Source organism: Egretta garzetta, unplaced genomic scaffold (assembly GCF_000687185.1).
Source record: "Egretta garzetta isolate BGI_Z169 unplaced genomic scaffold, ASM68718v1 scaffold68, whole genome shotgun sequence".
In the NCBI taxonomy this organism is placed as follows: Eukaryota; Metazoa; Chordata; class Aves; order Pelecaniformes; family Ardeidae; genus Egretta; species Egretta garzetta.
This window is the reverse complement of record NW_009260774.1, coordinates 6,038,308-6,051,833: the sequence shown is the minus strand read 5'-3', so window position 1 is coordinate 6,051,833 and position 13,526 is coordinate 6,038,308.

Sequence of the window (13,526 nt, the reverse complement as noted above, 5' to 3'; positions counted from 1 at the left end):
AAGAATAGTTTAAAATATCACAAAGTGTCATGTTTGCACTTTATTTTTGTTTTACTGATGAATACAATGACAAAACTGTCTTATCTTCTTTTAGGTTGTCATTTAATCTTTTTTAGTTATGACTCATGCATTAAAAATAAACGATCAATATTTATGTGTATCCTGAGTGTGCTCTTATATGGAAAGACAAAGATGTTCCCTAAGAAGAGCTAAACCATTCTGTAGGCAAGTTATTTTTAAAAAATGACATATTTTTGAGTAAGTGGAGATCCTGTTATTGTGGGAATATTTGACTGCATGCAATCTTGGCACTGATTCCACCCACCTCAGGCAGTTATTTTTTATAATGCTTATTGGTGTACTATGGCTAGTTAAGGCCATAGTTTCTTTTTTTTGCCTAATGCAGTAGGAACATTTACATCTTATTTTTGTTTTAATATAGCAATCAGATTAATAAAGAAACTATGCTTCAGTTCTGGAAGCTATTGAAGTAATCGGAGAGGCCTGTGATGTAGATTCTAGCCAAGGTATTTTCTGTCCTGTTACTGAGCACTCCAAACTCAACTGGAATATAACAGTAATTTTTATGTGTATGAAACAAAACTGACACTAGGCAATGAGCCATCTTTCAAACTGATGAAATATATACATATACACAATATTTTATCAATTGTATATACCAATTTGTAAAGATATCAGCCTAATCTGCTCCTTCCACATTAGCAGGAGCTGTTAAAAATTGCATAGACTTTGTACTGCAATCCAAATGATATGAGCAGAGAAATAAATGCAAGTAGTACTTTTTCTAGTAGTGGATCTATATGCTGTTTGCTTTAACCTGTGGCTGGCAAGACAGAAATCATGTGAAATGGGATTTTTGATGCTATGATAAGCTTATTTTGGTTTCTGCCCTGTCTGCTGGTGAGGACACACCCACACAGTTTAGCTCATTACCTCTAAGCATAGCTGATTCATTTTAGATGGAAAAAATGGCACAACACTACAAATTATTCAACTGGAGCTATAATTGAGAGAAAGTAGAGCACATGAAAGACTTGCTTTGAATGGCCAGATAAATCCACTTGACTTTCACTACTAGCATCTGACAAAGCTGGCAAATACTCTGGTGCTATAAAAGCTTAAGACATGCACAAGCCTTTGATGCCTTATTTGTCGGAAAAAGTAGTGGAAAATATTATCTATTTCAGAGTGGGAAGATGAACGGCATGAAATGTGATGAATTTGGTTTGCATGGGGTTATTTCTAACTTTTACTCAGTGAATTACATTAAATACAAGCTCCAAAATTTTTTCTTGACTTCAGCTTAGCACTATCATTTCTGTCCACCACAGGATCCTGGAAAATAGCCTATAGTATGCATTGACTATGTTAATTAAGCAACCTCTTAGAATTTACTGTAGTATATAAATATTTGATTCAGCACAACAACAGGAAGGTTACTGAAAGCCTGATTCACACAAGTGAGACAAAAACTTGGGAAATAAAATGAAATAAATTTTGGTACAAAATCATGACAACACAAAAGCACAATAACACTTGACAGAGCAAAAGAATCAATATAAATTACCAGTATCTGCAGATGCACTACAATCTTGCCACCTCAGATGGGAACTAACACAGGTACTGTCTCACCAGAATTACAGATGACTGCTCCAGGAAGGTATCGATCCATTTTGCCTGAATTCCCAGTGAACAGAGAAACAAGCACCTGTGAAGACCTGCAGAGGCAGATCCAATACATCTAATATAGCTCCTTTCTTTTTTTTTTACCTACACTGCAGATGCAGTCAACATGGTGTTTTGCTTAAATTTCAATCAGGTGATCACTGTCCAAAGCAGCAGTATCAACGACTGATGTAAAGTGCCAAGGGAACTATTAAAAAATTAGGGAGAGTTCTGGGAAGTAGATGGACTGCATTGCTGTTTAGAACAAAGAGAATTTTGAAATGGACCTAATTCATAATTTAGGCATGATTTAGCATATGATTAAATCCAAATATACACTACTTAGACAATCTTTATGGGGAGTCCTGAGAAAGGAAGGTGAGATGGTGGTAAACAGCATTCTGAAGAATTTTCCTCCCACTGGCACTATGCTGAGATATTTTCTTTTCAGAGTTACTTCTACCTGTACTCCTTCTCTCATTACAAGTTTCAGAAGCATTATCTTTTATTAGATATACTTATTTATTGTATCTATGCTAACTACGTATGTTAATTATGCAAATAAAAATGTGAAAATTTATTACAGAAATCTATGATGTTACTGTGAGTGTATTTTTACTGTGATTTACACTTCTTCCATTAGCAGTTCATCATTTTTCACGATTCTGCTAAATTATTCAGCATTGCAGTAATAATACTAAATTGCATAATACCGAGTCATTGTTAGGTATCTTGAACTTCTGTCTAATGCAGGTCTTCAGGCCTGTTTGTTCCCTGCTTACCATTCAGCCTGGCTGTAAGTCTGTAACTAGCTGTGGATATGACTTAAAATCTGGTTTCCTAAATATCAGCAAAAGCAGGCCAAGATTTGGGCTTTGTCATAAAGGTTTAGTAGCTTTGACCAGAAAATGTTGGCTATTAAAAACACTTACAGCTTATATTTAAGCACACAAACAAATGCAATTATTGCAATTCTGAGTCCCATGATCTCAAACCTTCCTTCTCACAGAATAGATTTAAGTCTGCAGGCCTGCCAAACTATGCAGCAACATGCCTAAAGGGAAAATCTGGAAGTAATGATTTATCTGCCTAAGCCAATCATGAATTGAAATGCTGAAAAACTGAGAGGAACTTAAGCATCTACTCTTTACTAAAGATCAATGTCTAAATCTAGCTAGGTAGGTGATTCTTTCTGACTGAGATACCTCGGTAGGATTCCTCTCCTATTAATTGTCCGGAGATTAATTTTCTGTTAAGCAGAAAACAACATTATGTGTAACAGAATAGCCAATATCTTAGCAGTTAAAGCTCTTCAGCTAAGTAATGTGAAAGTCAGTGTCAAAATCCTTTTATCCAATTTTAAGCAGGGACTTCACGACCAAAATTAGTGCTAAAATCATCAGAGGTCTGAATAGCAAACCCATTCTTTCAGAGGTATTTCTTCCTGTACTCTAGTGTTTTTAAATATCTATGACCAAAAAGGGTATCTGGGTCTCAGTTACACACACCACAGCTGAGGACTCTAGCCTCTAAGGTATAGTTCTGGCCTGAAGAATACTTTGTTGGTGTATTGGCTTTGCATAAGGTTTTGGTAGTGGGGGGGCTAAAGGGGAGGCTTCTGTGAGAAGCTGCTGAAAGCTTCCCCTATGTCCAACAGAGCCAATGCCAGCCGGCTTCAAGACAGACCCACTGCTGGCCAAAGCTGAGCCCATCAGTGATGGTGGTAGTGCCTCTTGGATAACACATTTAAAAAAGAGAAAAAAGTTACTGTGCAACTGCATCTGGAGAGAGAAGTGAGAATATGTGAGAGAAACAGCCCTGCAGACACCAAGGTCAGTGAAGAAGGAAGGGCAGGAGGTGCTCCAGTTGCCAGAGCAGAGATTCCCCTTCAGCCCCTGATAAAGACCATGGTGAGGCAGGCTGCCCCCCTGCAGCCAATGGAGGTCCACGGTGGAGCAGATCTCCACCTGTGGCCCGTGGAGGAACCCACGACGGAGCAGGTGGATGCCCGAAGAGAGGAGGCTGTGACCCCATGGGAAGCCAGCACCGGATCAGGTTCCTGGCAAGACTTTGAGGACCCATGGTGGGAGGACCCCATGCTGGAGCAGGTGGATTCCCGAAGGAGGCTGTGACTGCATGGGAAGCCCAGGCTGGAGCAGGTTTGCTGGCCAGGCTGGTGACCCTGTGGGGGACCCACACTGGAGCAGTCTGCTCCTAAAGGACGGCACCTCGTGGAAGGGACCCACGCTGGAGCAGTTCATGCAGAAATGTGGGAAGGGCTCATGCTGGGGAAGTTCATGGAGGACTGTCTGCCCTGGGAGGGACCCCATGCTAGAGCAGGGGAAGAGGGTGAGGAGTCCTCCCCCTGAGGAGGAAGGAACAGCAGAGCCAGCTGACCCCAATCCCCATTCCCCATCCCCCTGTACTGCTTGGGAGGAGGAGGTAGAGAAAATTGGAAGTGAAGTTGAGCCCAGGAAGAAGGGAGGGTTGGGGGGAAGGTATTTTAAGATTTGGTTTTATTTCTCATTACCCTACTCTGATTTGACTGGTAATAAATTAAATTACTTTCCCCAAGTTGAGTCTTTTTTGCCGTTGACAGTAATTGCTGAGTGATCTCTCCCTGCCCTTATCTCGACCCACGAGCCTTTCATTGTATTTTCTCTCCCCTGTCCAGATGAGGAGGAGAGTGATAGAACGGCTTTGGTGGGCACCTGGCATCCAGACGGCATCAACCCACCACAGTTGCTTACAGAAAATGGAAGAATTTCAACATGAAGGACCACCTCCCCACCTCCACCTTCCCACTGATGTTCAGCTTTGGGCACTTGCCCAAAACACAGGTTCAGGTCACTACCTTAACATCAAGCAGACTAGGAATCTGATCCAAAATGTGTCATCTCAGAAGAGCTCACAATTGATGCAGGCTTTTGCCCAGAAGTTTTCTGTTGTATGTGTTACATTTAATGAATAAGAGTTCTGACATAAAGTCCTGGTATGACAGGGTTCTGGTCCTCAGAGGTTCATGAGCTATGCCATCAATTTGATTTGATTGACTGTGGAACAGCATCAGTGTTTAGATATCCTTCCATCTGCACACTATCATACAGCCACTGCTGCATATGTCAGGGGTGGAACTAGGGTCTTTGAAAGGTACATTAGGTCCTAAGTATTTTGTAAATCTCATCCATAAACTGAAATTATTCCTGGGCTTGCAGAGGACGGGGATTTCAGAGGACTTTTTTCCATATCTTCATCTCTGCTTAGAGTTTGATGAAAACAATACAAAATACACTTTTAATCAATGTGAATGGTCTTGCCCCACTAGGATATATTAGAATATATATAAAACACAGTGAATTCTCTTAATATAATATATAGAGGACATACTGTGCCCTTCAACTTATTGGACACTTTATTTGATCCTTAAATGTTCTGCAGGTATGGCCCTGCATGCAACATTCCCCTGGAACATTGTAATATAAAGTTAGTAATTTTTTTTTTTTTTTTTAGTTATATGCCTTTTTGTATGGGAGAGTTCCAAAACTAATTTAATTGGAACTGGATTTTTTGATTCCTGTCCACAAAATTTACTTGTCTAAGTAGAATTTATCACCTTCTCCCAATACAATGAAATAATAATGAAAGATTTCTTAAAACTTCTGCAAATTATAAAAGGATTTTTTTTTCAGCTCTGTGACCACCCGCTGTTCACATTCCCCAAAGCAACAGAAAATGACAACCAAACACATCCAAATAAAACCATTTCTTCAATTCATGAAAAAGTGTAGAAAGTAACTTGCTCTTGAAATAAGTAACAGTTTTCCTGTGATTAAGAAAATCTACTAAGCAGTTCTGATTTCTATTCCAGATCACTCCCACACACTTACAAGGAGCCTGCTGTATTTTTTGAACTGCAGAAGATACTAGGATTTATATTTCTTCCAGCTGCACATGAGTATAAACCACAAGGAGTCAAATTTTTTTTTACTGCAACTGCTGCTAATATAAGGGAGTTACCTACTGAATAAAATGACCATTCCTGATTCTAATTCTAAAGTATACCAACATGACTAAGAGAATAATTTACCTCAACATATAATTAGTAACGAAACTTACTTAAACCTGGAAGTTTATCTCATAAACCATCAGTTTAATATAGAAATTTTTTTTGTTTCTGAAGCCATGAAAAAACTCTGAATTATGAAGTTTAAACACAGAAACATTTCCCCCTTTAATCCAGGTGTAGTTCCTTCTTTGTTTCAGATTGCTTTCAAAATGTATTCTTAGATCCAGCTTTGTTACAGCCAGAAGTGCTAAGAGCCCTTCATATGATCTCATTTTTTATTTGGTTCAGCTGAAGTTATAATTTTAGTTAAACAGTGCAAATTTTATATCTAGACAAGGCCTATATGCCAACTGTCAAATATCTCTATTGGTAATAATATGACTCAAGGAGATACCACTGTTTGCTTATAACTCCAAGTGAGAACATTGATGATTTCTCATCCTCCTTCCAGCCATATCTAACATTTTCTAGTTTTCAAGCATTGCTCATTTGACATGGGATATTAAGTAGGGACAAGAAGTGTAATATCCATAATGCTATTTTTACAGAGGTGTTTCCAAAACTATTGGTCATTTCTTAATAGGTCACAAAATTTGGCTGCATTACGGGTTATGAGATCATCTGTTTATTTCTAACAATTTCATTTGCTTTTACATTTCTTTTTCTTGTTCTTTCTGGAACAATACTATTTTTGATAAACTATTTTTTTTGTGAGGCTGCTTTAGTTTTGCTGCATTTTGTGTTTGCTATTCTGAATCCATCTTTTTGCAGCTTTACCAGTGTAAATTGAATTTTTCCTCAAGGAAGTTACAGCCAGGAAATATTTACACAGATATTCCAAAGATGGAACCTTTCCTTTAGCTCTCTTTCCAAATTTTCTTCAGGGCTTGAGATCAAATGTCTCCCTGCGTGCATAGTATAAAAAAAAAAGAAAAAAAGTCTGTAGATATTTGATTGATGTTGGATTTAAAGATGAACAGCATTCTTCACACATCCAACTTCCTAAGGGAATAAAACATCAGAGAGCAAGAGGCTGCACTATTTAGTAGCCACAATGATAACTAGAAAGTTTTTGTTTGGCATGTAGGCAAAAAAAGACCCATTTGGGGATGTAAATACTTCATTCATATTAGACTAGAGAAAACAAGTAACCCTGAAATATCCAAGGCAGAAAATAAAATACACTGAACTGCCTTTACCTTTTCCATATATGCTCAAATTATTTTGTCTAAAGATTTATGATTTTAAAAAGAATGACCAGGTACTTTCTAGAAGTGGAACATCTTAGTTCAGTGCTCACAACACCTTTTGGTAGAAATAGTCACACTAGACAGGAAACCTGTTTGCTTTTCTTGCAGGCATGATAGGGATGGATTTGGATTGTTTGTGATTATTTGAAATCAGTTTTCCTAATCCACACTAAAATATTTCTATTCAGCATGTAACCTTCTCTCCCAAAAGAGAGGACAACATCATTTTGCAAAATGTTAAATTTCATTACAAAGTTTGATAAAGTTAAAAACATCACAAAGACAAAATCTGTACAAGCTTGCATTACTGACTTGGTGGTTTTCAGGTGATCAAAATACTGCTATTGCTGTGCTCCAGTATGCTCTATGCACAACACCACCCATTAAGGCATGCTGAATAAAGATGTGTAATTAAAATTGTAATGTTACTTTAAAAAAATGAAGAGGAATAGACATATACATATTTCCCACAGGTAAAGCAGCACTCCTCAATTGTCCAAAAAACTCTTCTGAGGGGTTTAATCATTCAAGCTTTTTGAGACGAAGAACCTGTTCTTTGTACTTTATTTTTATCTGTGTTGAGAACTGTTTGGGTTCTTTGTTTGGGTTTGGTGTTTTGGTTTGGTTTTTTTTTTGTGTGTGCGTGTGTGTCTCTGTACTGCAAAAAGTACTTCATAGGGGAAAATATGGTACTGTGTAAAAATTAGAAGTGATAATGAATGTTCTGTTTTCCTCTGCCTAAAACCCCCTAATCAGACCAACCTATTCCCAAAGTTCACACAGCTATAACAAGTTGTTTCTGAACGACTGAATCCTGACACCACTACATGTTCTTAATATGCTATTAAGGCACAATTAGACTCACCATCTAATGGTAGTTACTGAAAAAGGCTGTCCAAGCATGGTCCAAGAAAGAGGCAAGTGCAAGATAAGAGTACATGCAAATGAAATTCAAGCCCTGTAGCTGTAAATGTCATCCTGTGTTCAGCAAAATTTGAATATGAACGATTTAGTTTTCTGCTCTATTTGCTGTCTTGGTGCAGAAGGTATTAATATACTGAGAAGAAATGATTAATTTGTTTTGAAAAGTGATACATCCAATGCTTCACTTGCTGACCATCTAGAATCATATTCTGACACATTTGAAGTCCTGCTGATTAGTATTTTACTTTGAGAACAATTTCATTGATTTTTGGTCTGGCCCTGAGTCCAGGAAGAAAAGTGCCTAGTATGTGTTTTGATTTGGTTTTGCTTTACATCAGTGATGCAGAAGGAAGGACAACTGATATGTCATTTAAAAAGAAGTGATGTCAAGTCAGCATGTTTCTTTCTGCTCTTCTCCCACTTGCTGAAGAGTCACAAGGGCATATTTAGAATTTTGAAGTTTGAGAACTCTCTTGAACTCTTTTTCTCAAAAGAAGACCATAGCTAGGTATCAGAACGATACGTCCCTCCTTCTGTCCCTCTCTCCCTCCCTTGGTCTCTCTCTCTAAATACCAGAGCAACTGCTACTGCTTGAGATGCTGGATGCATGCCTACAATGAAGGACACAACAAAAATGAAAAGAAATTCACAGTGATGCAGATACAACTCATTTCCACTGTAACCATGGTTTCATCAGTGAGTACTTCTATTGTTAGTACACCATTTTAAAGGCAAAGAGGAAAGCAGCAGGTCTTTCTGATAGCAAGATAGATTTGAATCCAACATGACAGAACATCTTACATAAGGAAGACGCAAGACTTAGGGGAGTATACTATAGCTCTTGTTATTGCCAGGACATTCCTGAACTACCAAAAAAATCACATGTTTGAAAACACTATATGCCTTAACTGATTTCTTAATACTTTGTAGAATACTCTGAAATTATGAAGACTGCATCATGCAGTGAAAAGCTAAAATAGGACAATATACACAAGTATTTTCTACTACAAGCATTAGTATTGTATATGCTCATCAAATATTTTATTTCAGTCATTTGATCTAAGAAGGAGGTGTGGATTAATTTAATCAATTTGAACTACATTCATTCCCAAATAGACATTTTATAGCAAGCCATATTAATAAAATTGGAAGATATTTCTCTTCCCCTTGAAATTTTATCTGAAACTTGGAAAAACTACATCCTTAATCCCCACAGTTGTTATCTACTTGATATAATGGCAAGGATTAATGCAATATACAATGAAAAGTAAAAACCAGTGAGGGAAGCTGTCAGAAGAAAAATAAACACACATGAAGGCATCTCTATTTCCTAGAAATACTGACTATGAAATAATTAATATAGTAAGAAGGCTGAAAATTCAAGCACTCAGATGTCAAGAAATTCCAAACATAAAGAAAACATGGGGAGAATTAGCATAGGTGTATTTTACTGTTCTGTATTTTTAAAATCCCTTTTATCAATTACCTATAAATATAATGGGTAAAAAGAGTCAACTCTCTGAAATCAAACAGAGACAGAGAAGTAACTTAGTAAGCAATTTTTATCTCTGTATATACATACCAATGAAAGTCATGGCAGACTCTACCGAAGTCATAAAAGGGTTTAGAAATTCTGCCATGGGAATTTCTGTTTGTCACCTGCAAAAGAAATCTGAGCTATAGGACAAACAGCTTACATGAGCCTCAGAACTGCTGATAGACAGACAGACAGTAATGTCTCTCTTAACAGTTGCACTTTGGAGGTGATGTTTAACAACACATAGATGATGTATCTTTAGGCCAGTCTACGTGCTGTGGAGTTTACTGTTCATATGGAGAAGTTAGGACAAAGTCTTATCTATTTCTCATGCTATTTTTACTTTCTTCCCTAATTCTCCCAGGTTGAGATTGCAATTTCAGTCTCCTTGGAACTGCCTCATCCAGGTTCAGAAGCACTGACCCATGTTTAAAAGGAAAACAAAACAGTATGAAAGATGACACTTATGTACTCAACAATTTTTTTCACAAGCATCACTCTAGTTGTCCTTATTCTGTCTCTTTCCTCTTCTGTATTCAGAAGTCCTAGTTAAACTACAGGTTTGACATGCCTATCACTTCAAATCCCAGAGTCGTAAGATTGCATGCAAGGAAGCTTATTTTTTAAAAAAACGCGAAACTCTCGGTGTTCCATTATGTTGCAAAAGGAGTCTTTGAAAACACAACCAAATGTAACAAATACAACAATATGTGTAGAAAACCTGAAACCCAAGTTCTGAAACCTGTCACAGTCAGATACAGCCAGAGAGGAGAGCGTGGACCTCGCAGCCCCGTGCCTTCTGCCATGCCACACTCGCGACAGTGCTCCCGAGAGCTGGAGGCGAGAGGCTTCCTCATCCCGCCGCCCTCCCGCGCATACCACGGACGTGCCGCCCGTCGGCTCGGTCTATCGCCAGCGCTGTGACGTGCTGCACGGGAGCCTAGCGAGAGAGCGGCAGCAGTGACAGGAGAAGATCGGATGCCTCTCTGGAGGTGAAAGGCACAGAAATGTCCCCAAGCGAATGCCTGGCTTGCCCCGAGAGGGGTCCTTCAGGAGCCATTGATTTGCATTGCATGTCAAGGCTGTAGAGGTATCCGTAAGGAAGCACTGGGCGCTGGATGGAAGGATCAGTGCTGGGATTGCAGGCTGACAGGCACGTTTGGTGACACCTCGCGTGCCAACCTATGCTTCCCCCCGACAAAGCTCAGTCACCTCAGATGCACCCTCACTTAAAAACAACAACGACAAAAAAAAGGCAAGAAAGCTGCATGTACTTCAGTCTCTTATTCTTTAGTTTGTTCCCCATTTATGTGGCTCACTATTTTAAAGCGTTCAGTCTTTGTGTACAGTCAGTATGAAGTTATTTGTAAAAATAATGTGTAGCAAATTGGCAGACAAGTACAGTTTAAAATATAGACAATCTGTTGAGTGCTTTAGGAGAGCTGCCATAAAATTTCATTTCTTACATTACAATATGTTTAACATTTTATGCAACATAGTACTTCAAGAAAAAATATAAAATTAAACAGTATAGATTCTTTGAAAATGCCTTGTAAGGAAGAACACACAGAGTGACTGTCAGGGCACAGCGGGGCCGGGGTGGCAGGGCAGGGCCTGGCACCAGGGCCTGTCCCAGCCCCAGCCAGGAGCAGGGCAGCCAGCGGGCACCAGGGCAGCCCCAGCCCCAGGCATTAAGCACCTCCCTGGGGATGGGCTGGGACGTGGGCCCATGGGTGGGCCTGGCTCAGCAGGGCCCATAGCTGGGCAGCGCAGGGCTATGGGGAGCTGGAGGCTGGCCCTGCAGCCATGTCACTGGGGCAGGGGGCTGATGGCCCCCGGGGCTAACATGGGGTTCTGGACCATGGGCAGAACCTCAGGGGGCTGATATGGGGTCCTGAGTGGTTGGGGGGAACCCCGGGGGCTGACATGGGGTCCTGGGCCATGGGCAGGGTGAGAGAGCCCAGGGAGGGATCAGGGACAGTCAGGGCTGACAGCGCCCTTGGAGCCCTGGTTGAGCTTTCAAGGGAGAGACATCTACAAACAGCACCTTTTTAACCTTTAAGAAAAGAAAATCAATAGCTGAGATTCTATAATTCACAGAAAGAAATCTTCAGTGTGTTTTTCCCGGGTGGAGTTGATAGTATTGTGATCTGGTGAGTTTATGAAATAGTAGGATACCACTACTTGGACTGGGCTACAGAAGACTGTAAATATCTTATAATACATTTGGGGCCTGAGGGCCCTGACAGCAGCTATTAACAAATGTTGGTAACCTTGTAGTTAAGTTCAACATTTGTTAGAATTCCATAAAGACCCAGAAAACAATAATCATTTCCTACACTCAGAAGTTAATACGGGAGTCAACATACCAAGCTGATCAAACACATCAAGAAGAGAGAATACCAATTGTTTTTGTAATTGTAATAAAAAAATTAAACAGACATAACAAATATTTCATTTGAACATCTAAACACTGAAATCCAAAGTCTGTTGAGCCTAAACCCCATGCCTACACAGAGCCAGAATTTTATCCCAGTTCTTTACACCAATATCTAGCACACAGTGCAGTCTCCTTGTTTTGTTCTCATTCAGTATTAAAAACTATCTCAAGAAAAGTAGCAAGTCTACAAAACATTCTTACTTTATGTAGTTAAACTCAATAGGTATGATTTAAGGAAAGTAAATGGGCTTTTTTGTTCAGACGTTTGTTAGATCTTAAATAATAAATGCAGGGAGAATAGTGTTGTTGGGGAGCTTTCATTACGTGGAAACTGTAGCAAAATGCTCAACATACTTTCAAGTAAAAGATCTGCAGAAACTTTCTCCACATTTAAGTATATAATTTACTATGTTTAGCATTAAGACTCTGTTGTTTTTTGTGTTCCACATGTATGGGTTTTCCTTTATCAGTAAAATATTTTCTATGCCAAATTCAGAGTTTTCTTTAATCTTTTTCCTGGCAAGAGTACACTTGAATGTGGTTCCGCCCGCCCCCCCATGTCCATCTGTAGCTTTGAAGATCCATAGCAGGGACATTCTCAGCTATTTAAGGCCTAATTGAGCCCACCACACTCTCTAGCTCTGAGCTAAGTGTTAGGTGATGAGGCATCTGATTGCTTCTGATGAGATTCACACGGGAAAATGACCTAAGGACAGTTTGTCTATGTCAAACAGGAGGAGATGCTCTGAAGGAAAAACAGGATTGAGTCTAGTATTCTAAGAAGGGGGCCATACAACAGCCCGGGTGAGGCCTGTCAATAAATATTCATTAAACCAGGGGATGGGACAAGAGCATCCCATACTTTGTCAGTGCTTTGACCACTGAACTCTAATGCTAGTGGTAGTCAGAGTCTTTACTCCTCTTTCTCCCCCTAGCAGTATGCGAATTATGACAGTCATCTTTTTAACACAGCTTCAATTTAATTGGAAAGTAACTGACTAATTTTATTAATCACCTGATATTAACCGACTGATAACGGTTGTTTTTTCTTTCTGAGAATGCAAGGTAAGGTGTTCTTATTAGTTAACTACATCTCTCTCTTTATTTCCTGTCTGCTGTTTTGAAAAAAATCATGAATCACAGAATCATAGAATGTTTTGGGTTGGAAGGGACCCCTAGAGGTCATCTAGTCCAACCCCCCTGCAGGAGCAGGGACACCGCTAACTAGATCAGGCTGCTCAGAGCCCCATCCAACCTGGCCTTGAATGCTTCCAGGGATGGGGCCTCCACCACCTCTCTGGGCAACCTGTTCCAGTGTTTCACCACCCTCATTGTAAAGAACTTCTTCCTTATATCTAGTCTAAACCTACCCTGGTTTAGTTTAAAACCATTACCCCTTGTCTTGTCACTGCTGGCCCTACTAAAAAGATTTTCCCCGTCTTTCCTATAGGCTCCCTTTAGGTACTGAAAGGCCGCAATCAAGTCTCCCCGCAGCCTTCTCTTCTCCAGGCTGAACAAGCCCAACTCCCTCAGCCTGTCCTCATAGGAGAGGTGCTCCAGCCCCCAGATCATTTTTGTGGCCCTCCTCTGGACCCTCTCCAACACTTCCATGTCCTTCTTGTG